The following is a 26,766-nucleotide window of genomic DNA, read 5'->3' on the forward strand; positions in this document are numbered from 1 at the left end:
CAGGATACAGAGGGTCGGTGGTTGCTCTCTAAGATGTCCGATGGTAATGCCGATCTCTTTGTCATGAATATCTACGCCCCTAACAAGGATGACCCGTCTTTTTGGAAGGCAATAACTAAAAAGCTTAATGATACACCTCATTCTGGAAATCTTATTGTAGGTGGAGACTTTAATTTACCAATGGATCCTATTCTGGATAGGAACTCTGCCTTTCATTTTCGACTACCTCAAGCACATAAACATCTGATTAATATGTGTTCTCTGATCCATCTTCAGGATGTCTGGCGTCTTCATAATCCTACGGGCAGTGATTTTTCCTTTTTTTCTTCCCCTCACTCGTCCTTTTCACGCATTGATTATCTTTTGGTTCACTCTTCTCTTGTTCAATCCTCCTCTTCTCCGCTTATTCATCCTATCTTGGTTTCAGATCATGCCGCGGTGACTTTCACTCTTATGTCTTTTGCCCCTAGGGCAAGATCTCGTACGTGGAGACTAAATACAGAAGTGCTATATGACGATTCCCAGGTTCGAGAGTTTTCCAATGACATTGAGACGTTTTTTCTTGAAAATGTTGGTTCAGTTAGCTCTCCTGTGGTTCTCTGGGATTCTTTTAAATGCACTTTCCGTGGTCAGGTCATTAAGTGTATGTCAAGAAGGAATGCAGCGATTAAAAAGGAGCTCACAGATTTAGCAGATGATATTAAACGTCAAGAGTCCCTTTTTCGTCATTCTCAGGATAAGGCCTGTCTCCAGTCTATTAAGAATTTAAAGTATAAGTACAATACTATAGTCACCAAGAGAGCTCATATTGGTCTCCAGGCTCAGAAATCTAAGAAGTTGCTCTTAAAAAATCGTGCGGGTAAAATTCTTGCTGCCACATTAAAGTTCCAGGAATCCTCTTGTAAGTCCTCCCAAATTTCTTCTATTACTGACCAGTCTGGTAAGAAAAAATTTCAAACTGAGGAAATTCTTAAGGTTTTCCGCGATTTCTATAATAAGTTATATACCCCTTCTACTCAAGCTTCCTTTGAACAATGCCAGGAGTTTTTGAAGTCGGTCCCTCTGAAAGTGATACCGGAGGAAGATAATAACTTGCTGAATGGTCCGATTACATCTGACGAAATCATTGCTGCAATTAAAACTACTCGTTCTGGTAAAGCCCCAGGCCCTGATGGTTATCCTATTTTGTTTTATAAAACCTTCATATCTGTGCTTGTGCCGAAACTTCAATCCCTTTTTGACGCCTTTATTAAAGAAGGCTCTGTCGCTGGCTCTGCTGCTGATGCTACTATTGTTGTAATCCCCAAAGAGAGGAAAGATCATTCAGACCCCAAACATTTTCGTCCTATTTCCCTTCTCAACATGGAGGCTAAGATTTTTGCTAAAATCTTGGCTAAGCGTTTAGAGTCCTTTATTCCGCAATTAGTTCACCCTTCGCAAACAGGGTTTGTTAAGGGGCGTCTTGCACGGGATAATATCCGTACTTTCTGTCATATTCTAGGTGCTGCTAAGCGATCCAATCTTCCGGCGGCGGCCTTGGCCTTGGATGCTGAAAAGGCCTTTGATAAGGTTTCTTGGCCTTTTTTACGAGCTGTTCTATGTGCACACAACCTTGGTGAACCCTTTATTCGAATGGTTATGTCTCTCAACTCCCGACCTAGAGCTAACATAAGAGTGAATGGAGCTACGTCGTCCTTTTTAAATCTTCGCCAGGGGACTAGACAAGGGTGCCCCTTGTCTCCTCTCTTATTCTTGTTGTCCATTGATCCTCTTCTCAGAATGATTGATGTACATCCTGACATTAAGGGGTTCTCTTTTGGTTCTCATCAGCTAAAAACAGCTGCGTACGCTGATGATGTCCTCATCTTCTCGAATGATATTGCTCTGGCCATCCCTGCCATTTCTGATACGATCTCTGTTTTCTCAAAAGTTTCAGGTTATACCCTCAACAAAGATAAGACAGAAATGTTCCCTCTAAATGCTTATTGCTTCTCCTCTCACATGGGCTCGGCGGGTTTTAAGTGGCAATCCAAGCAATTAAAATATTTGGGTATTTATTTTTGTTCCACCCTTTATGCTACGGTTTCTTATAACGAATCTCAAACTATTCTTAAGGTACGAAGTCTTTTAGACAATTGGTCTCCGAAGCATATTTCGTGGTGGGGCCGACTTCAAACTCTTAAAATGATGATAACACCCATTGTTAATTTTGTTTCTTCTATGCTGCCGGTAAAGCTATCTGATACCTTTTTTCATGATTTGGATCTACTAACTTCCAAATTCTTATGGAGTAACAAAAGGGCTAGAATTGCATATAAATTCTTGAGGAGGTCGTATGTTATGGGAGGATGCAATCTTCCTGATTGGGAGAAATATCAATCTGCCTTTCTGGCCTCTCAGGGTGCACTGTGGCTTTCCTCTCCCTCTACTCATGTTCCAGCTTGGTTGTTAATTGAACAGGAACTGGCCTCCCCTTTTCCGACCGTCGCTTTTTTAACCACGAATACCCTTTCTATTCCATTTTCTAGATCCATTATTCTAGACACTATTGCGGCGATACGCAAGGTTGATAAGAGATTGGCGGTCCCACTGCAAAAAACCACTTGGTCATCTATTTGGCGGAATTCCAAATTTAAAATCAACATTGATTCAGACTTGGTGTCTTACTGGGCTGGGAAAGGTATCTCTCTTGTCAAACATCTTTATGATTCTAACAATCATCCTCTCCCTTTTTCTAATCTGGCTCAACAATTTTCTTTATCTAATCTAGATTTTTATACCTTTCTTAAGATCAAGGTAGCACTTGCTAAGGTACACCTGCATCCTTCCTCCTCTTTGATTACGCTCTTTCAATTATGGATTAGGTCTGGTCATGTGGCTTCTAGGATTTATACATTTTTGTCGTCTCCTACACTTCCTTCACAGACTGTTACACAGCAAAAATGGCTGCATCACTTTGATCATGGGGTTACTGACCATATTTCTTCAGACACTTGGCAAGATATTGGGAAATTTTCTCTTCGTAATAAAATTGCCCCTTCATTAATGCAATCTAAGTTCTTTTCTATTAATCTTCTGCACTGGACCCCCACTCGTTTATTCTCGCTAGGTTTAAAAGAAGACAATCGCTGCTGGAGCTGTGATCTTGCACCAGGCGATTTTCAACATATGTTTTTTGACTGCTCTCTTCTTCAACCCTTTTGGGGTTTAATTCATAAACATCTAATGATTATCTTTAATATCAAGTTTCAACTCTCTTTCCCATTAATTCTGTTAGGCCCGTTGGCGGCCTCGGTCCCTTTGCCTTTAGATTCCATGGAGGTACAATTATTGGATCTTTTACTAACTATTGCTGTCAAAGTAATCCTCATGGATTGGAAATCTTTCTCCTCAGTCTCTTATCATACTTGGTGGGCGTGGGTTTCCTTTTTAAGGAGTGCTCATATTTCAGTTGATAATGCCCATATCTCTCCTTCTATCTCTAATGGTGTATGGAAGGCTCTAGATACGTATATGGAAAGGGCTTCGGAGGGTTCGGTGGAACAATACCCCTTTTGATTGGTCTGGCTAATACGCTCTTGGTTGTTGGGTGAATCCTTTGGAAATCCTTCTCTCTCCTTTTTTCTTCTTCTTGTCTTTCCTCAGCTTTATTCTATTTTTCTTTTCTCTCTTTGCTTTCTTCTTTTCTTTCCTTCCTTCCCTAAATTAATATCTGATGGTGATACTTTTGATAATTACTTCCTCCAGTTCTTATTTGATGTTTTCTATAATTTAATTGATTTTCTGTTATATACAGATTATTCCATATTGTATGCTCCAGCTGATATCATTTGTATCACTTGTACTTGTATTTTACGTTTTTATCTGTTCCTTTAAAATAATAAATTCTTTTGAAATCAAAAAAAAAAAAAAAAAAAAATAAGTGGACAGAGGTGGATAAGCATTTACTGTTCTTAACTCCACATATACGTACCTTGAAGATATATATATGCATCACCAGAGTGAGTGTACCTGTAATTGGGTAAAGAAAATGTACAGAACCACTCCTTTCAATATTTTGTCACTCGATATTGTTGCAATGATCTTCTGTCCCATTGATATTTGGGACTCAATAAGTCCAGCCTACTATATATATGAACAGACTTGCTATAGAACTTTTTGTTCAAACAGGGAATGAAGGCACATTGCTGTGCAAACAAAACCATAAGCAACTCCAGCCCGAATTCAGCGTTGTTTCATTTCTCAAGACAAAATATCTGGGTTTTTAGTAAAACTGTATTAACTGGTGTTTTACTGCTCTTGTGAAATGGAAAGAAATGTGCAACATTAAGTTTACTACACTGTTTCCCTGTTAAAGGCCTGAGACTCATTAGGAGTGTGGTGCACTTGCATAACATGCTTTAATGTTTGTTTTTCTTCTGTGGCGAAGCCTATCTCCCCTGACAGAGTGCCGGGAGTGCTGCAGAATATGGCAGGATACACAACAAACAGTTCAGGCAATATCTCTCCGAACAAAGTCCAGGCGATACTGAATATCCTTAAGACCATTTCTCTTGGTGTGGTCCAGTATAACCAACCCCTCAGTGTCAACGCATCACTGGTAAGATAATGGCACAGATCATGGAAGTACAAGGAATTCATGTTGATTCAGAGTCATCCTTCCTTTCTCTCCTTTTCTCTAATATACTTCATTTCTAGGAACAGGCATAGAAGTACATAATATACTATTAAGCAGGGGCGCAACACCCACCCTCCTTCCCCCCCATTAGGGTTCGTGGGCTGGGCTGGCAGGGCTGAAGCTGAGGGTCTCGATGCCAGCAACAACCAAAGCTACTGCTCTAGCCTCCGTAAGGACGCTTATAAACTCCACAAACCTCTGTTTGTTAGGTCGAGCCTAGGCCTCACGCATGCGCTGTATGCAAGACAAGCTGTAATCACTATACGGAGTGTAATCCTGCCTGCAGTTTCCCATTGGGTCACTCCTGCCTGCATCGCTCTTCTTTGCTGGCTCCTCATTGGTTGGCACTCCCCATATATCACTTCTGTTTTTCGCTCACCTACAACTACAGTTTCCTTAGGCTGTAGGTGTTCATACGTTGCTTTCAGAACTACTTCTTTTATTTCCTGCTCATGTTTCACTGTGGGTGCCTGTCCTAGTACTGTGCACCTCTTATTTAATCATCACAGTGCCCTCTTCACGGGCTGCAGCATGCATAACTTTTTATCTACACCGGCGCAGCGCTTCATGTTTCTTGGTTTTTATGCTTCCACTCCACTCCAAACCAAAATACATTCGTAAAAGACATTGTAACTTACAACCCCAATAGCTCTAACCCTCGCAAATGCGAGATCTATTGCATTGCAAATGCTTGTGTTTAGGCTGTGAACACCCTTTCTCACGTCTGTAAACCTAATCTTTTCAGCTCAAATTGAACTAATAGGGAAGTGCGTTATATAATGTGACTGGGCGAGAGGTGAGAAGTCACAGCAGAGATTAATCTGCTGCTATCACATTGACATGTAAACAATAGGGGTACACAGCAAAAACCTACAAAACCAAAAGAGAGAATAAGTTTCCATTAAATGGTGTTTTATGAAGTGGAGGTGTGCAGCTCAAAGAGTCCCATAAGCAGATATTAGTAGAAAAGTGACTTCTTTATTCCAATTTTAATATGATCATCTGTTATGAAACCGTCCAGCCAACGCGTTTCATTCCCTTATCGGGAACTTCATCAGGGCAAGAAACATGTACGTAGTGGCAGTGTCCAAAGTACTACACAATTTCTGTAATCTGCGCTAATAAGTTAGCAGAACTCCTCAAAAAAGACAATGTTGCTTTATGTCCACTTTGTGTCTCTTGCAGATTTCCAATGATTCAAAGAGTTAAGTGTATTGCACTTAGACCCCTATATCCTAGATAGTACATCCGAAGATTCTTTTCTTTTCCTTTCCGTCCATTAAATGGTGATTAAAATGGCCTCAGGGACCTGACAGAAAGATGGTGCCTCCCACTGGATAACTATATACTTTTTGGCAGAGGCCCTTGAACATACATTTGAATAGTGGTTTTATTTTTTTGACCTGTACGACCAAACAGAAAGTGTGTCCCTATTAAAACAATAACTGAACAAAAGAAAGATTGCATTCTAATATCTGGTAAAAGTTATAAAAGAAAATAATTATATTTCATGCAGTGATTTGCAGCTTTATGTAGGTGGCCATAGATGTCAGTATTGAGCACCCTGCAGACATTAATGTGTAGCTGCAGCATTTTTTTATTCCAGCAGGGTTATCTGATCCATTTTATCAGTCTCCGAAGGGCTATCACAAAATTCACAGTGCTTAAGAATCAGCATAATCTGCTTTCGCAAGCAGTCCTGGGATCAAAATTACATAGTCATTAAAGAAAAGAGAAAGGTTTCATGAAAAGTAAGGCTCCAACAGGTATAGACAAAACACCTATAAATGTCTTTCAAATACCAAAACGCATTAGATAAGGTGCTTTTATTGACAAAAATAAATTCAAAGGACTAGACAAGAATGATTTACAGTTGTGTTGTGGGGTAATGGCGGGAATTCAGAATCTACTAACGTTTTATGTAGCTGTGTTTTTTTCATTAAAGAGTACTGATTTATTGCAGTACACTTGCAAAATATTTTTAAAGTGTTAAAGTCCATACCCATTGTGTCGTTTGGCACCGCTTGAAAACTTTTTGTTACATGAATGACAGTGACCAAGTACAACTATATAATGGCAGTACAGTCAGTTCTGTCATGTCTGAATATGTATCCTTTCTATGTTTGTTTAGTAAAGCAGATGTGCATGAAATATTGGGGGCGATTCACAACGATAGTAGTTGTTGGAACTGGTACTTTCTGGTTGGTTGAGACGATGCCCTAGCCAGGCAGAACCTACCACTCCCGTCATTGATTGTACTCACTGAATAACCTGTGCTCACCCTTGGGTAGCTTGGCACCGAGCAGTCAGGCTTATCACAAAGGCAATGTGTAAAGCATTAGAGATGCACTCTCACACAATAAATAGACTGAGCATCACAAAAGAGACTTCACATGTGGTGTTTGTAAATAAAGTTTGTATTCAACACACACATTGATTAATACAACATGAACATCATGTATTTCTGGGCATAAATCACACTTGGAAATATTATTACCAGTACTAGGCCCAACAGTGTTAAAATGTCATCAGTAATATGCACACTTGGGAAAAATCCTCTTTTACCTCAGCACCCTTATGCAGTGTGATACGTTGTCAAAACTGGGCCCACCCAGGCAAATAACACAATTGAAATCCCCACATTGCTAGGAAGCACCCCAGATAACAATGATATCAGAAATGTGTACACAAAGGAATTTATAACACTTTTCAGCAGCACCGTGGGCCAAGGGCGCACGAGTAATACCAATGTCAAAACGGAGTATTCACTAGTTATTGAACCATACAAGTAAAACAACACTGCTGAGTGGTGAAACTATTAACAGGTTGTTCTCATGCAGGATACTCTCTCCCACACACACAGCACCATAACGTGGTGCAAAGGATCTCGGCAATTCCGTATGGAGCACACTCGCACACACATGTACTCTGCACCGTAAAGCAGTGCAAATGATATCCGGCAGGTCAGTTCATAATATGAATATGGACCCCGTGGCACAATCCCCCCACACCTCTCTGTTACTCCCCCACTACTCTACCCACAGGTTAAAGTAAATAAAAAAACACCCCTTAATATACTGTGTTAGAGCCGGAGTCACACTTAGTCAGGGGCCCAGTGGAGAAGGCTGGAGTAACTATCCGGGTAACCAGGCAACAGTCGACAAATATGGGGGTAAGCCATCACTCACTTTATGCGGAGCAGAAACGGGCTACAGACTGGCCCAGTTCAAATAAGAGGTCCCTCAATTCACCTTCCAGCACCAGCCCAGTTGAGCGAAGCACGGGGAGCGGTTAAACTATTAACAGGTTGTTCTCATGCAGCATACTCTCTTCCACTCACACAGCACCATAACGCAGTGCAAAGGATCTCGGCAAGTCCGTATGAAGCACACTCGCACACACATGTACTCTGCACCATAACGCAGTGCAAATGATATCCGGGAGGTCAGTTCATAATATGAATATGGACCCCGTGGCACAATACCCCCACACCTCTCTGTTACTCCCCCACTACTCTACCCACAGGTTAAAGTAAATAAAAAAAACACCCCTTAATATACTGTGTTAGGGCCAGAGTCACACTTAGTCAGGGGCCCAGTGGAGAAGGCTGGAGTAACTATCCGGGTAACCAGGCAACAGTCGACAAATATGGGGGTAGGCCATCACTCACTTTATGCGGAGCAGAAACGGGCTACAGACTTGCCCAGTTCAAATAAGAGGTCCCTCAATTCACCTTCCAGCACCAGCCCAGTTGTGCGAAGCACGGGGTGTGGGTGGTCACGCAGTCTCGACCCGCTTCCGATCGCTCTCGGAAGTGTTCATCAGCCCATTCACTTACTCTCACCACCCAGGCCCAATCCAGCCACTACTACCTGGCAACACAAAGTTGTTGAGCTGGGTGAGGAGGGCGGTTGATTCGCCACACTGAGGGCAAGAAAGAACACTCAGTGAATGGGGGGTGCAGCTGTCCCCGCGCCCCACAGGAAGTGATGCACAATGTCTGTTGTGCGTTAATGTGAGTCACATCAGACATTAATGTCATAATGAACCACAAGTCTGGTTCTCCGTACCTCCCTGGAAATGAGGCAAAACATCTGGTATGCGATCATACAAGTCACACCAGACAACCCGGTCAAAATGGACCAAAAGTTAGGTTCACTGTATCCCCCTAGAAATGAGGCACAACTCCTGGTGCATAATGATCTGACCAGGCAATCCAGTCCCAATCAATTCAGAGTCAGGTTCATCATACCTCCCTGGAAATGAGGCACAACGTCTGTTGTACGTTGATCTGACTCACACCAGACAATAATGTAACAATGAACCATGGGTCAGGTTCACCGTACCTCCCTGGAATGAGGCAAAACATCTGCTTCGCACTGAATTGAGTCGCACCAGACAATCTGGTTACAATCAATCCACAGTTGGGTTCGCCGTACCTCCCTGGAATGAGGCACAACATCTGGTGAGCGATGATACGAGTCATACCAAACAATCCAGTCCCACACACACAGTCGCAAGTTCAGTACTACCACACAAGGTAGAATGAGGCACTACTACGGATGCACCCTCCCTCCGAGGGTGGCAACCTATGATTCAGAAACCGCAGGCAATGAGCATGCAGTTGGCGTGTCATACGAGAGAGATGCATCACGGACGACGAAGTTGGCCATGCTGGGTCCTACAACCGGCGAATCTGCTCACCACCAACAAGACACTTATGCGTGCTGAGGCCCCACGATGAAGGTGCCACACTCCTCAGGTGCGGGCATGGTTTGGGGTCTCTGAACAAGGCCATCCAGTCTCTAGCACAGTACTTAGTTCAACGCTCACACACTGCAGCTGTCAGGATCCAGCAGATGAAGTAGGTGCTTGATAAGGCACCGCTCTCCAGGTGAAACACATAGAAGGTGTAGGTCCCTCACGGGAGGTCTTTGATGTCCCTGAGACCTCCACAAAGGACAGGGGTCAAGTCAACAAGCCCTTGGAGAGCACACTTCAGGGCGTCACTCAGCAGCAGGATAGTCAGCCCAGGCCAGCCACAATTCAGGCAGGGTGCACGGTCACTTCCAATTGCAGTCTCCTCCTTGTGCACAACATATTCCTCTGTCAGTGTGCACCACGCAGTCCAGGCTGTCTGGTCCCACACCCCCACAAGTGTACCTCTGCCCTGCTGTAATATGGTACCAGTAGTTATAATGTAGTGTGACTTTGGAGTTGGGGAGGGTTCCCCTCTGAACCACAGTTGTCTCCTCTAAATTCCAGTACTGTCTACCACGAGGCCTTGGAATGCAGATCCTAATATTTAGTGGGACCATGTTCTGGCTTCCCTGAGGCCAAATGTCAAAACCACTCCCCACAATCAATCTAGCCAAGTCCTCAAATGGCAGAGGTATGTCATTCCAGTTGCATGCCCAATGTTTATGGCTGTCTCTGGGGAATGTGGTACGCCAGCCTCCAGTGTGGACTGGGGTCAAAATAAAAGACACACAAAAAAGTTTAGCGCAGAGAAATACCCACTTTCTAGAAGTAGCATTTAAACAATTAATGACAAATCCACCTTTACCACAAAGGGGGATTTGTCATTGTGAATCCAACAATATGAGGCTGCTCCACTGTAAGCCACCACTGCAACTTAAAGTAATCTTAGCCATTCCACCAATTTAACCAATAGGGAGAGCAGACCTCATAGGTAGTGAAAACACACATAGCGGTTCTTCACTACCTGGGTAGGGAACACATGTGTACCTGCCCTGCCTTTCACCCATCACTTGCTCCACCCCACAGGGCTTACCCTCTGAGTGCTCTAGTGTTAGTGAAGCTGTAAGATAAAACTGTAGTTTTAAAGTCATTCAGCAATTCTCCCATGTTGACCCATGGGACAGGCAGACCTCCTAAGAAGGGAAAACCCTCATGGGGATTATTCACTACCAGGACGGGGAGCCCTGCCTTTCCCCTACCCCTTGCCTTACCCCTAAAGGCTTACCCTAGGGCTGTCCTAGTGGAAGGGAACGGCTAGTCAGCATTGGCTAATGGTTTAGAAATGCCAATCTGAGCATACGTGCAACTGCGCGCACAAAGGCCTGCAATGGCGGGCTTGAGACATGTTTGAAAGGCTATTCTTGTAATGCGGCCCACAAGTAGCCAGTGCAGTACCAGCCCTGGGTATGTGGTATAGCTCTTTACTAGGTGCTCACAGGTACAGCACTTAAATCAATCAGGTAAGCACCACTTCCTAACACGTGTAGAAAGGGCAGGTGCACACTTCCATTCCAGGCAACAAAAAGGGAATCAGCAAAAACCAGAAGGAAAAAAGTAACACGTTTTAGGGAAATCCCCTAAGAAGGGACATATCCAACAGAAGAAAATATACATATAGAGCCATACATCTACATTCAAGTGTAGATATATTACTTTTTGAAATTCACAAATTCCGTGGTGGAGGACTCGAACAAGGGGAATAGAATCCCCTATGTAAATGCATTTGTGATTTCTCCACTGGGAATATAATTTCTCTATGGGCAGCTTCCTTTACACCACCACCAAATTTGGAGGTGATCCATTTCTCTTTCCACCCTAGAACGAGATTACTTCAGCCTTTGGCTGAGGTAAAAATATGACCCTTTCCAGGCTGTACAAGAAAATGTGTGAAGATTGTGAATCAGTGGCGGCTGGTGACATTTGAAAGTGGTGAGGCCCTAAATTATGACAGTTCTGCACTGAGGCGAGAAAATCTTGAAAAAATAGAGGATAAATGGAGCATTTTCAAGCAAATATGGGGAAGCAGGAAGGTTATTAATGCAATACACCCAGCAATGCCCCAGCCTCCTCCTTATGGCCCCTATTACCCTCCCATCTCTCTCCTTTGCTTCTCTCCACCTCTCTCAAGGACCGGAAGAGCAGCAGCACTTTAATCAGGTCCTCTGGAATTATGCAACAGGAAGTACCAAATTATGCAGCAGGCTTGACTACATTTTACAGTGTAATGCAGGGTAGTATTTCATTATTATGTCATTTTCTGCACATGTTAACACTATGTGAAGGCCATCCACTGTGCAGCAACATATTACTGCATTTTTAGTAACATTTGATCCTTTTTCTGATGGTTTTTGTTAAAATCTTCAATTTAGGCTGTAGATGATGGATTATATAGCTAAAGTATCAAATCCATAATCATGCCTAAAACGCAGCAGCATCGAATACATCCTGTGGCCCTGGCTATAACACTGATACCCCAAAGTGGGGGGTGTGTTCATTATGTTCCTTCTATTTATATAAGATTTCTGCCTTTTGCAAGTACCTCGGGAGAATGAGAGGAGGCAGGTAGATTATATGCCAATTGTATTCCAATGCAGAATCACATAATTGCCGTGGCCACTGGTTTAATGGTTTTGTGGCACTGGCTGTTGATGTAGGACTCAGGGTTCTGCCCCTGGCTTAACCACTTTATCACACTTTGCAATCTAGAGCAGATCTTTTGGTGCCTCAGTTCCCACACCTGCCAACATCGGGAGTGCTCAGAAACAACCGTAATGAGGGTTCAAAGCACTGGACTCACTAGTCGCTAGTCAAGGGCCAGTAGAACATCGTCCCTTTGACTGCTTTTTAATATTGGAAACTTTTTATTTTACAGCAGCGCAATTTATTTACAGGAACATAGTATTCATACAACTTTAGTGACTCCAAAAATGGGTTTAGCACATAGCAAATAACTTATTAGCAGTTGCAAAACCTCTGATTTTACAAACTAGACAGTTAGCGACCGCCACACATTTAGTACATCTGGCCATGATGTCTTGTAGTTTATTAGCCAGCACACATTGAATGTAGAGCTATGCTCATCAACAATATATCAACACATAAGGAAATTGAAAGCATTTTACAAAGGGAGAACCGAGGAAGATATTATGCAGCAAGTGCTAGACTGTCGCTATCCCCACAGGCCAAATAGAAACCACTATGCTATATAAAAATCTGTTCTGTACAATGAATACAGTGCCTGGAATATTTATGCCTAGTTCATAATAGACTCAACTAACCTAGACCCCGTTTCTCCCTCCCTCCCAGTCCAAGACATTGCCCCCACCTGCATACTGCCAATATTTTTCTACTGTCGAGAGAGGTGCTTTTATCAATCCAAATTGTATGGTCAAATCTCTCATGTTTGGATGCAGCCTATCATTTGACATGTGGGTCATGACAAGGACAATTGTATTTGTTCAATAATATTTGCCTTTGGACATTTGAGAAACTTATCGGCAATTTCACTTTGCAAAGACAAAAATGACTGCGCGCAGCCATCAAACTTTAAGTCAAAACTCTCAAGTCTTCCAATGTACTCAACGAAAACATTTGGAATTCATTCTTCACTCATTCACCTCAATAATTCCTTTTAAACGTCTAAAACTCAGCGCTAGATTTATATGTTAGCAGTTGGGCCGTTGTCCCACCAGGACAACGGATTAATTTACTCATTTACCCTGGTGGAGGTCCTGACAGCCAAATGTAGAAAATTGGCTGTGGAGAGCTTCAAGTGGTCTGCGCGCACTCGCACGTGATTGCTTTTTTTTAGTTTAAAGAGGATTTTATTGAAGAATGAAAAAAGTTGCAATACAATAATAATATACATTTATGATAAAAAAATACATTATAAATCAGTTCAGATCAATGAAAGAAGTAGAGAGAGAGAGAGAAAGAAGAAAAGAGGGAGAGAAAAAGGGATATCATCCAAAACATATTACAACAATATATTAAATAAGTGGCAGTATAAGGAACAAATATGATTTCATAATACAGGGATTAGTATGTAACAAGAGATATAGCGAATTGGCAAAATTACCTATATTAATACTATCAGAGTTATTTAATAAGAACAAAAACATTAAGGAGGTTTAGATACTTCCTCCCTGCAAGGGTTGTGTAAGGGGATGGATTGGGCAGACACATTTAGAAAAGAGGTAATGGGTAGCCATAATAAGTCTCTTTTAATCGCAAGGGAGATAGGATGGACATATGCTCTATCTAGCCTATGGTTATAACAAACCCCATACCACCATGCTTGATAGGAAATAAGGGAAGTATCTTTCCAAGCTTTCGTGATTTGTTGAAATGCCACAGCAAAAAGGAGGTCAACTATGGAAATATCAGCGTTGGAGGAGGACCACAATTGTGAGAGACTCCCAAGAAAAATATGGGAAAAAGAGAAGGGGAAATTGGTAGAAAAAATGGAGTTAATTTGTTGCCAAACTTTGCCCCAAAAAAGATGAACAGCAGGGCAAATAAACAACATGTGTTTAAGATCAGCCACTAAAGCCGAACAAGACCAACAGCTGGATGGGATAGAGGGGTCAATGTGGTGTAATTTGGATGGGGTAATTAAGAGTCGATTGTATATAAAAAATAGGGTTTGGGTTGTATTTGCCGCTCTAGATGACTTCCTTATTTTGTTCCAAATGTTATCCCAGGTAGTAAGAGGAAAACAATCCTCTAAATCTGATTCCCAGGCACACTCCACAGGGGATTTCAGTCGATTAGCAGACGTATCTCTCAATTTTTTATAAATTTGAGAAGCAGATGGAGAGGAATGCAAAGATGGTAAGGAAATGAGAGAAGAACTGTGTTGAATTGAAGTATCCGTAAGGGCATCAAAAGTAGCTTGAGCCGCCGATTTTAATAGAGTATATTTAGGGTGAGAAGAAGGAGGGAGAGAGAAACGATCTTGAAGAATAGAAAAGGGAATAAAAGAACCATCATGAAAGAGTTGATGAGTCCATTTAAGACCTAGGGAAAGCCAATCATTCCAAAAGATAGATCTATTTTTAATCTTGATAAGAGAGTTATACCAAATAGGGGATTGTAAAAAACGAGCACGGTCATCCAGGTTATGGAAAAGAATAGGTTGAAAGGTCTTGCAAACATGTTGGAGAATAGGAAGAGAAAATTTCTTTGGAGGTTGTGACAATGAAACAAATTCTTCAAACGTAAAAGGCTGAAAAAAGGAAGTCTCAACCTCTACCCATAGAGGACAAGAAGAGGGGTCAGGAGTATGATCAGAAATGAAAGAAGCAGAATGAGCAAGAAAAAAGGAAGTATGATACGACGAAAAATCAGGGAAATTAACACCACCTAAGTGTTTGGGAGATTTAAGTCTAGAGAAAGACATTCTGGTCGCACGTGATTGCTGCCGCGTCTGTCAGCAGCAGGCCGCCTCTGGAAGGTTAGCAGGCCCACAGCACGCTCGGGGAATGAGGGATGACCTCTGATGAGATGGCGACCCGAGGTCACCAGTTACCAGGCATGTCCCTGTGTGACCCTCCCCGAGATAAGGCTCCTCGGGCCATTGCACACCGCTGCCCTTCCAAAGGCGGGCCTCGCGTTATCGGGGGAAAACTATGCAAGCACTGGGCGTGCTGGTGGGATGCAGGGAACTGTCGGAGACAAACACCAAATACCGTTTACAGCCTGTATGCACAAATTATATAGCAACAGTAGTTTGGAAAGCAAGCGGCTGGATATTAACTGTTTAGCGCTCTAAAGTAATCCTACAGGTACCTCGTAGCGCGTTATAAAATGCACAAATGAATAAATACCCTGAATGACACACAATATTACAGAAGAGGCAGGACATTGTGAGTGTTTACTTTTCAACGCGTCCACTCAGATGGCTTTAAATCTGTTTTTCAGTCGCGGCTCGCAGTGAGTACTCGCGGGGGTGGGGGGCCGAGGGAGAAAATTTAAAAAATGAAAACTTACCTGACCGCCTCTCTCTGCTCCTGGTCCGCGTTGGCAATGGCGCCTCTTGGAACAGGACTGGAGTGACACACAACCCCTCAGCCAATCCTGGCGCTGCTGCAGCGCCAGGATTGGCTTAGGGCACGGTTGCTCTTTGCCCGCCGCCTGCCCATTAGGAGACCGAGGGGCTCCTAATGGGCATGCGCAAGCCAGTGGAAGCGCAAGTGCGCATGACTGGGCACAGGTGAAAAATTCACTCACCTTCCCCACTCATGCACACTTGTGCTGCTGCCTGTCCCTGGCTGCTGGTCTGAAAATGCATGTCAGTCAACATGACGCCAGACCGCCCACCCCCTTCAGACTCTGAAGGGGGTGGGCAGTCCGACGTCATGCTGACTGACATGATTGTCAGTTCTCCCTCGGCGATCTGAACTTAAGTAAACTAAGTTCAGAGACGCCGAGGGAGCTGTGGGCGTGGGCGGGGTGGCAACGCCCCAACACCCCCAATGGACGCACCGCCACTGTTGTGAATGCTCACAAACAAAGCTAACCATGCCTTGATTTATGGACGCGCAGATCCACACACTCGTGGCCTCGATCTCTACACCTGTAAAAGGGTTTACGACTGCCAGAAATCCCTTTGTGAATCCAGACAGTCATAAGTAAGATGAATTTGGTTGTAAACTTACATTTACAACCATATTTATCTTTTTAAATAGGATCCACTGTGTTTGTCTAAATAAATAGCTTTTTTGTGGGATGTGTGGTCTGTACATGTTTAGCTGTCTTCTTTAAATGTGTTGTTGAGTGGGTACTGCATGTGCATACATTACTTTAACCTAACTTCAAGGACTTTGCAGTGGTAATGGCGTTCGGAAGAATTGCGCGATTCATGTTTTTGGGATAATGACCAAAAATAAGTTTTTCAATTTACACCCACAACATAGGTAAGTCTTGAATGCATGTAACATGTTTCCTAAAATAAATGAGGTGATGTTACCATACAATTTGCGGTATGTAGCCCTGTGCATAAAGGAGGAATGTTGGCAGACGAACAGGAAGAGGAGTTTGCTGGCTGCAGTCATTATCCTTGCTGCTCCTCTGTGCTTTTAACCTGCAGAGTATCAGTGTTTTGAATGATTTTTTCTATTCGGGCACACAAAGAAAGAATGGGACTAGTTTTTGCTACCTCTAGACCAGGGGTCTCCAACAGGTTGATCACAGGTTACCAGTAGCTTGCAGGCTATCCTGGAGAAGCTTGCTTGTCAGGGGAGTTCATGAGTATGCGGCAGCCTTTCTTCTAATGATGCACATTAAAACACTTGCACCTGGTCATGAGAGGCTTCCAAAAGGTACAGTGCATGAGTAGCATGCAGTCCACCCTCCTGTTAAGTAAACAATGTGGAGCTGCTGCCTGGTAAGAAGCCAGACTACAAATAAATGGCTCCATGAAAATTCTTTGATCTGTTTTTCTATTATTTCTTTGGCTTCTTTATTTAATTCTCTCTTCATTTTTGCCATTCTCCCTTCCATCCTTTCTGTTTTTCTTTATTCTTTGTTTCTGTTTTCATTCTCATTCTTTTCCTTTGTTTGTTTCTCTCTCCCTCCTCCTTTCTGGGTCTCCTTTTGTCTCTTCCAATCCTTTTCTTATTTGTATCTCTTTCTTTTTTCTCTCTCTCCTTCGCCCCATCTCTTCTCTTTTCTTTCTCTCTTTTATTCCTTTTTTGCTTCATTCTCACTTTCTCTATTTCATTGCTTCTTTATTTCATCCCTTCTTTCCTTTGCTTCTCACCTTTGTACCTTATTTTGTTCTTTCACTTTACATCTTTGCTTCTTTCGTTTTTTATTTCTTTTTACCCCTTAATCTTTCCTTTCTTCCTCTCATTCTTTCCTCTCACTACACCCTTTCTCTCCATCCATTCTTTCTGTAACTCCTTTCCTATTTCCATTCTCATGATTAATCTTTCTTTTCTCCCTCCTTCCCTTCCGTCCTCACGTCTGTTCTTCTTCTATGTTCCATTCCTGGTGTTTTGTTTTTGTACTTTTCTCCTTTATAACATTCCCTGTTTCTTTCTTTCCTTCTCGTCTCCTTTCTTTATCCTTTCTCTTCTTCCTCTTTCTTTCTTTTTCTCATCCTCTGCCTTTCAAAGTACTAAACTTCCTAAGTTAAGCTTCTGATTCATTAATTTGTCTTTCCTTAGGTATTTCCATGAGCATGCAGACATAGATATGTAGATGTTTACTTAGTTCAAGGTCCTAGTTAAAAATGTAATGTATAGGTTAAAAAAAACGTTGTCTTTTCATTGTGAGTGTCCAGAGGCGCACTTGGGCATTTTACTCTAGTGCATCAGAAACCCTCGCCTATAGAACCTCTACGGTTCATGCCATCAGTAATTCTTGATCTTGACTCATTAAGTTGCGGCCTGATTCTGGTCAACAAACAAAAACTTCAGCACAATTATGCTAGATGAGTGGTGTATTTTAGGTCCTAGCTTACATAATCAGAAGAGTGTCATCCAGTGTATTGCATGAGAAAGACCACAAACCCCAGTGAAACCCTCACCACTCAGAGGTGGCTCACAAAGAAGAACAAAGGGAAGAAACTGTTTTTGGGGACTTCACAGGTCAACTTTTGGGATACAGCTCTTGTTGCATTGGTGCTCTGTGTCCACCGCATCAGGACTGAGAGCCCTAAAAAGGAAGAGGTTAAGTTGATTGTCCATCAAGTACTCTTATCTAATCCATATTAGGGTGTAGGTCAGAATGCTTTTCATTTATCAGAAGTCGTTTTGACTATAGAAAAGGCTGGAGACCTCCATTCTAGACTATCCCACTATAAGGTTGCAGAACTCTTGCCAGAGGCATGTTGTTGCCCAGAATCAGTGCTTGGTAGAGGGTTCATGCGATCCACAGGTGACGCCTCAACAAACATCGGCCAAATCCCAGCCGAATTGTGGGGGCCATGCATCTATACTGGTGGCACCTGCTGTTCCACATGTTGCAGCTATTTATTTATTTATTTATTTATTTTAGTGTTTTATAGAGCGCGAACATGACCCATGAGGGTATCAGAGCGCTTTACATGGTTAACGGGAAAAAACATCATAGAGAAACAGTGCAAACAGTAAAGTATCAAAAGCAAAGAAATATAACATATAGGTGGGGGGGGGATGAGGGAGCATGGGGGCAAAGGGAGCACACATGAGAGCTAAAATTCAAGCTAGGGTTGGCAGAGACCGTGGCCCCCTTGGGTCTCGATGGAGTCCGGTTATAGGGTTGCGGAAGACGCAATAGTCATGGAATCAAGCAGCAAGTCATATCTGCTGAGAGGAGGACTTAGTACAGGAATTTACCCATGAGGAAGGTTTTGGCTTCCTTCTTGAAGCGAGCAAGAGTGGGGATTCTTCTGATAACGGGCGGGAAGGAGTTCCAAATTCTTGGTGCTGCCCCGGTGAATGCCCTATTGTAGGTTCTTTTTTTACGAAAGTGGGCGGGTCGGAGCAGGAGACTGTTAGTGGAGCGAGATTTCCTGTTTCCTCCCGATAGCACAAGCTTCTGTGAGAGGTATGCCGGGGAGTTTGCGTATTAAGCCTTGTGTGTAATGCACGCCAGTTTCAACTGTATTCTGGCCTCTAGAGGGAGCCAGTTTAGGGCTTTCAGATGTGGAGAGATGTGGTCGAATTTCCTGGTGCCGGTGAGTAGTCTGGCAGCCGCGTTGAGACAGGCTTTTAGCTGTGCCAAGGAGCGCTTGGGTAGGCCTGTGAGGGTGGAGCATCCAAATTCCAGTCTGGATATGACTAGAGCTTGGACTGCCATTTTCAAATCAGGAGCATCGATGAAGGGTTTTAGTTTCCAGAGGTAGCTCAGGTGGAATCTGGCTGCCTTGGCCATTGAATTAATGTGGTCACGCATGTTCAGGTTGCAGTCAAGAAATATGCCCAGTGATTTGGCGGAGTCCACGATGGTCGGGGGACAATTTAGGGCTGTGATGGCCTTGAACCACACCTGTAGCTCCGGGTTGGCTTTGGATGGGGAGATCAGGAGAAATTCAGTTTTCTTGGCGTTGAGTTTTAGTTGGTTAGTGGCAAGCCACTGAACGGTTAGTTTCAGGGTTTCGTTCAGGGCGAGGACCTCCTTGAGTGAGGAGATATTGATGTAGATTTGGGTGTCATCCGCGTACATGTGGTAGGAGATATTGGCGGAGCGTAGAATTTCAGTGAGAGGCTCCAAGTAAAGATTAAAGAGGGTAGGAGACAGGGTTGAGCCTTGAGGGACTCCAACCGTGACCGGGGTGGGAGCGGATAGTTTGCCGTCAATGAGGAATCTTTCAGATCGGTTATGGAGGAAGGACCTGAACCATTCAAGGACAGCGCCATCCAGACCCATCCTATGTTTAAGGCGTTCAAGTAGTTTATCATGATTGACCGTGTCGAAGGCGGAAGATAGATCTAAAAGGATTAGGAGGCATGTTTTGCCTTGGTCCAGGGCTTGGAGGGCGTCGTCCACAATGTGGAGCATGGTTGTTTCAGTGCTGTGCCCTGGTCTGAATCCCGATTGGAAGTCGTCCAGCAGGTGGAAGTTGTCGATGTGTTGACTAAGCTGGTATTGTACGCATTTCTCTAACACTTTGGCTAGTAGGGGTATATTAGAGATGGGTCTGAAATTGTCTGGTGCGGCGGGATCAAGCGTTGGTTTTTTTAGAATAGGAAGGACTTGGCCGGCTTTCAGGGGGTCCGGAATCGATCCCTGCTGGAGAGAGGCGTTGATCATCGCGGTCCAGCAAGGAACAATGGCACGGGAGGCCGCAGCGAGGCAGTTGGATGGTAGCGGGTCATTGAAGTGGTTGTTTGGTTTTAATGTAGAGAGGATTTTAGCAATGGAGTCTTCGTCGTAGATTTTGAAGTCAGTCCAGCAAGCTTCGTTTTTGGGTAAGGTCGAAGATGAGGGTGCATGGGGAGGCAGTTGGTCATGAGGGGGTTGAGCGCAAGAGGCGGTACTAAGTTCGATTCCTAGGGAGGCAGTTTTTTCGGCGAAGAAGGAGGAGAATTCATCCGAAGATATAAGAGATTTCGGGGATTCTTTAGGGGTTTTGGCCAGCTTGTTTGATTGAAGTTTAACCAGTTCAAAAAGCTTGCGGGGCCTATTCGTGGCATTCCCCAGTTCGGATCTGAAGTAATCTTTTTTTGAGTTGAGGATGTGTCTGTTGTAGGAGTTTCTTGCCTGCCGGAGAAGTTTGAGGTGCTCGGTAGATGGGTACTGCCTCCATGTTCTTTCGGCTTGACGTAGGGATCTCCTCTCTGAGTTGAGGGAGGCGGAGAACCAGGGGTTTCTGTCTTTGATTTGTGTTCTCTTTAGTTTCAGGGGGGCAAGGTCGTCTAGAATGTTCGACATAGAAGCCGAATAATGGTCATAGATGTCATTGATTGAGGTAGTGTTCGAGGTCGGGTAGAGCTCAAGTTTGCAGCGAGCCTCCAGCTTCGTAAGGTCCAGATTTTTGGTGTCCCTGATCCAGCGTTTGGGAATCATCGGTTGTGGGGGCTTAGTCTTGATTGATCCGGGTAGGATGAAGGAGATGGTGTGGTGGTCGGACCAGTCACAAGGGTCGATAGAGATGAGTTTGACTACGGAGTCCTTGGATATGATCCAGTCCAGGGTGGCTCCTTTTGAGTGAGTTGGTAGGGAGCAGGATTGAGTCAGGGCTTGGTCATTTAGGAGGTCTTTGATGGTATTGACATGAGGGTCATTGGGGTCATTCCAGTGGAGATTGAAATCACCAAGGAAGATCTCTTTGGAATTAGAGGAAATTTTTGAGGTGATTACTTCCAGTAGGTGATCGGTGAAAGAGTCATTAGAGCCAGGGGGGTGGTAAAAAATGTGCAAGTTACAAAGGTGAAGGGCGTTGTTGGTGAGGGAGAGTGAGAGATACTCGCAGGAGTCGGTAGTGAGCGTTCCGAGTTCCTTGACCAGGAGGGAGGATCTGTAGATGCAGGCGAGGCCTCCGCCCTTTCTGTTCGACTGCCTGTCTAGCCTAGCAATGTTGTAATTAGGAGGGACTAATAAGTCCAGACAAGGGGAGGAGTATTCATTTAGCTAGGTTTCAGTAAGAATAGCTAAGTCCAGGTTTTTGTGCAGGATGAGGTCAGCGATATCGGCTGCATGTTTAACTGCTGAACGACAGTTGATTAGGAGACCTGATAGTGGGGGGTCTGGGGAAGTGTCAAGTGTCTGGGAGGATGGAAGAATTGGCGCAAGATTGCTTTTAACCACATTTCTGTTACGTCGTGTGGTTGGCCTGTTGGGGTTGATGGTGACCGTGCTGATGGGGTGTGCATGACCTGTGACAGGAGGGCAAGGGTTGGCAAGGGCAGTATTGTAATCTTGGAGGATAGCAAGGATTTCGTCTTCAGAGAGGTCAGCTGGGGTAAGGGAGGTGGGTGGGGAATTGTAGGAGAGTGCCAGAGCTCGGGATTCCGCTTCAGAGATGCGGCAGGGGTGCTTGCACGGGCGAAGGTGTCTTAAGGGAAGCGGGAGAGGGAGCATGGGGGGCGCATTTGACTGTGGGGGGGGGGGTGGATGAGGTTTTAGGTTCGCGAGGGCGAGTTCAGCGAGGTGCAAGAGGTTCATAAGGTCCAGAATGGAGCAGTGGATGCTCTGAGTTAGGGTGGATGCTCTAGAGTGCAAAGCTTCTAGGTCGATGAGGGCTGGGGGTGTTGGCAGGGAGGGGGGCGAGGGTTCAGGAGCCGATGTTAGGGTAGGGGGGGGTCCATGGTAAGGATCACAGAGTATGCTGGGAGGGGAAGGAGGAACTATGGTGGGGGCTGTAGTGGGGGTATGCAGGTTGCTAGGCATAGTGGGCGGGTAGGACGGAGGGCTGCTGGTGATGGAGTCAGTTCTCCTGTCCGTATCGTGAACGTGGTTTCTGAGGAGGGTGAACCGGTCAGCGAATTTGTTAAGGTTATTAGTTGTGGCTTGGACCAGGACTATGCCGCTTTTGTAGAGGGTGATAGTGAGGTCTGCTCTGAGGGTAGGAGAGGGAATAATAGTAAGTTTGGTGCCATAGGGAATGTTTTTAGATGAGTGAACATTCAGAAGGTGTGTTAGGGTTTTTCGCCAGGCGGCGGTTTTTTTCGAATAGAAGATAAGGTCATTTATGCAGGTGCCACTGCCCGAGTTGACGCGGAGGTCTGATATCAATGTCTCGGGGTGGTTTTTTAGGGTGGTGTGTTTGAAAGATTTAGCAGCGGTTTTGGAAAGGTTGGGGGGGTAGACCAGAGTGAAGGCATTGTCACCCGCCTTTGCAATGGCCGGGCGGGACATGTTGGCTGAGGAGGGGCCCTGAGGAGGGAGGAGACTAGTGGGGTAGCGGTAGGGCTGGATCTCTAGGTGGGCTGGTGTGGGAGCAGCCGGGCTCGCAGGAGGGATTCTCGTGTCGCAAGCGTGCATGAGGAAGGACACTAGCGTGTGAGACAGTAGTGAAGGGCTGGCGCAGGTGTGGTTGGCAGCGATATGAGACTGTTGCGCGCAGGTTCATAGGGAGCAGAGTCTGCGGGTATAGCACTGGAGCAGGGTGTAGGGATAGCGGACGTTAGAGGCAGCATTAGGCTCGGGTCGGGGGCATCTAGCCGGTAGAGGGTTGGAATGTTCAGACCCGGAATAGGAACTGCGTAAATGTTGGCTGCAGCGGTATGTCCTAGGTAGCAGTGAAGTACTATAGAGGTAGAACTGCATATTTCAAGGGTAGCGCCATCTTAGGGTCAGGCAGTAAGGGACTAATGAGGATGTCCTGGACGGGCGCCATTTTGGAATCGGGCAGGAAGGTTCAGGGCCCTGTTCGAGCTGTGCAGGAGGCCCCCAGGCCATCCAGACGGTGGAGGCAAGGGTAGAGCAGGAGCGCTGGTCAGCTGCAGAACCACAGCACTGGGGAAATGAAGGTGGGACGTGGGAAGCGCGTTCCGGGGCACAGGCAGCGAGGGACTCCAACGGTAGGCGAGGTGAGGGCACCCGAGCCGCTTCACAGATCGCAGCGAAGGATTCCAGCGGCCGGAGCAGGCGAGGCGAGGGCACCTAAACCGTTCAGGTCGTCATACCTGTAGCGCTGGGGCCGGTGAAATCGCGGGACATCTCAAAGGGCGGCGATCTCTCCCCAGGATCGGCAGCTGGGGTCGCGGAGTCAGTGGGATCCGTGCAGGGCTCTCGGTGGCTGAGCGGTGCACCATGGTCAAAGTCGGCACCACTGGTGGAGGTCGCAGTCGATGGTCTCGGTGGTACAGATACCCCCGGTGCAGGCAGCCCCCAGCGGCGACCGGCGCAGATCAGCAGCAGCGAAGGAGCCGGTCCGCAGTCCGACGGGAACCCAGATGCGAGGACGCAAGAGTCGGCGAGGGAAGACTCGATGATTGTATCTCTCCAGGTAGGTCGTTTAGTAGCGAGCTTAGTTCCAGCGAGGAACGGGGTGGAGCGGAGGTTTAAACAGGGATAGTAATCTTTGGGAGATCCCCAAACCAGGAGCTCCTCGTAGATGCTCCTACTCCTTGGCGGACTCTAGCAGACTGCCACCATCTTTTGTGGGAAGGCATCTTCATTTCATTGTCTTCCTGATGCAGTTGGTTGCTGGTGCATCTGTATTGATCACTGGGAGATTGGTGGAGTTCACCATGGTGCAGTGGCCCTGTGTGGCTGCTTGCTGCTGGAGTTTGGACCCACGGCTGCTTTATTATATGTAAAGTACTGCAGTGCCCTCCCAGTCTTGTACATCCTCTGGCATCTAGCTCCACTCCTTGTGCTGACTGGTCACCTGGATGTTTCAGCTCCTGTCTCGTTGCTCACTCTGAGCCCTATTGCCTTCGGCCCATGGTTGTCTTTAGCACCTTGACTGTGTACCATCTAGTTTACCGATAGATCGCCTGTGTTTAAATCTATCAAAATGTGCCCCTCCTTCAGTGCAAAAATGAGTTGAACTGCAGAGGTTTTGACAGTCTGTAAATGTATTTGAGACACTTTCAAACCTTATAATGGGTGTTGCCCTAATCTATGATAGTCCCTAACACGTGTCCACCCCATGCCTCATACATACTCTCCTGGTGAAAGGTCAGCTGGTCCAATTTGTATAAAATGCAGCATTTTCCATTTATTATTTTACAATTCATTCAGGAAAACCCCCAACCTCTGTAAAGAATGTATAGCTCACCCCAGTTGCCCTTGGTGCATCGCTGACCAAATATTACCCAGAAAAGGACCTCCCTTATTATGAAGTGCACCACAAGAGTGAAAGGGGTCCCCATAAGCAATGTTCACTCCGGCTATGAAGATGGCTCTGCCCGCATAGTTCAAAGTGTTAGCCACCTCCCCACCCCCCGAAGTTTGGGTCTAGTTGCACCCCTGCTATTCAGTGTGTGTGTGTTAAAGCCAAGATTTGCAGAAGTGACAACAAGTACCTCTTGACACCCATGACATTACTGGCTCACTCCTTCTCCCACGGTTAGTCTCTCAACAGTCTCCTGCTTGCCTCTGAGGGGATAGATGGGAGCTTGAGGGGAGAAACTACAGAGAATAAACAAAGCCCTCACAACCCAATTTAGATTATTTTCGTCTCCATGACCACTGGGATGGTGTGCATCTTGAATATCAAACACACAATATCGGTGGGACAACATATATTTTTTTAATATATATCGACTGGTAAGTAAGTCTAGATTTTCCATACTTAACTCCACATATATGTACCACCGCGGTGCACATATCTTCAAGGTATTACGATGCAGAGTTAGGAATAGTAAATCTAATATTTACAGATCAGTAAAATAGGGATTCAGTGTAGAAATATACAAAAACAGGAGGTTCCATGTAAGAGTTTGAGCACCTGTCAAAATGCAATGGACTCTGAAAGTTCCAGTTTCATTCACATGTTCCCTCTGCCTCTTTGTGTCACTTAGTGTTGGCTTAAATTTAAAATCTTCGGTCTGGTGAATGTTCTTTTCCTCACTTGGTCACCAAGTTTTGGAATTTATTGCCAGTTGAACTACATCTTAATTATATCCATTTGGTGTATTAAAAAACCCTAAAAATTGATTGTTTTAGTTTACTCTTGTTATACGTTTCCTTGGTTATTGTAGGTGTGCTTTAATCTGCCCGTCCCATTTACATTGACTTAAGAAAGCTTGTATTGCTTGGTTGCTTTGGTTTACTTTTGTTTTACTTTCTGTGGATTGTTTTGATGTAGGTATTTATGATGGTTTTTAGAACTAAGATGCCCCTTTTAAGATATGGCATGCTTTATAACTATACTAACAGTAGGTAATGACAATGATTACCGCAGCCCTGTGTATGCATGGAAGGTAGGCCAGCACTAGACTCAGTGGTCAAAGATCTGTTCTGACCTCCAGGTAAAGCTACTGCAGTGAATTACAGGGGAGGCTGGTGGTTATAGCAGGCACTCTGGTCTGCCCACAGTGTTAAGGATAGGCATAGGTGAGATGTTTTTTAACTTCTGCAGAATTTGTGGCACTCACAAAACAAATTTTGCATTACTGGAATTTTGCAAGATTTTGTGGGTGTTCAATTTTCCATAATTATTCCCTCGCGGTCAACTGGTTTGAGCAGAAACTGTCTTGCAGGAGACTTATTCTCCATAAACCGGTTCCTGCTGGTATCTCGCGTAACTTTTGAACACAAGGTCATGAACAATACTCATCTAACTGCATAAAGATGCTCATGGTGTTGTGCAATTGTGCTTTTATGATGCTATATGAATGTGTGTATTGTTTGGCTATGTATTCTTATTGGTGTCGTTGCAGATGTGGCATTGTGCCATAAGCACAGCAACTTTGTTGGGTTTTGAGGGTACCTAATATTGACTAATCTGGCTCTTTGCTTGGTTGCCACATGTCAGGTTCTGGACTTGTGTTTCTATTTAGCAAAGTACCTATTCATGATGAGAGGGAGAGAAAGATGTTGTACTATTGAAAAGGAAAAAAAGTCAAGCCATAACCTGGTGACAAAAGAGCCCCTTAGAAGGGGCTTAGCAGAGAAATGAGGCAGTAGCCAGAAGGTAGGAATTTTCCTTCACTGTTAAGATAATGTAGAGGAGTAAATTCCACTGGTGGATTTTACTTCGGGTTTGCACTTCTTCTAGAATCATATGATTTTTCAATATCATCCAGTTCTAGGACCATCCTTTATTGTCTTTGACTAAGTGAGGTTTAAGACCAATACTTGCATCACTGCCACAATCATAAGATCCAGAAGGTCGATTCTGTAAGGGCAATGGCCAATATGTCTCACTCAACGCACTTAAGTATTCAAGATTATGAAGGACTAATACAGTTTCAGAGCAGAGCCTTTGATCATCAGGTTTACAC

General features: G+C 44.6%; 1 protein-coding gene across 1 annotated transcript in view; it reads left to right on the plus strand.

Moving 5' to 3' along the window:
* LOC146822099 (adhesion G protein-coupled receptor F3-like) overlaps window positions 1-26,766 on the plus strand; it is a 43,119-nt gene that overhangs the window by 14,802 nt on the left and 1,551 nt on the right. The gene's annotated exons all lie outside the window — the stretch shown is intronic.

Source organism: Triturus cristatus, chromosome 6 (assembly GCF_964204655.1).
Source record: "Triturus cristatus chromosome 6, aTriCri1.1, whole genome shotgun sequence".
NCBI classification, from domain to species: Eukaryota; Metazoa; Chordata; class Amphibia; order Caudata; family Salamandridae; genus Triturus; species Triturus cristatus.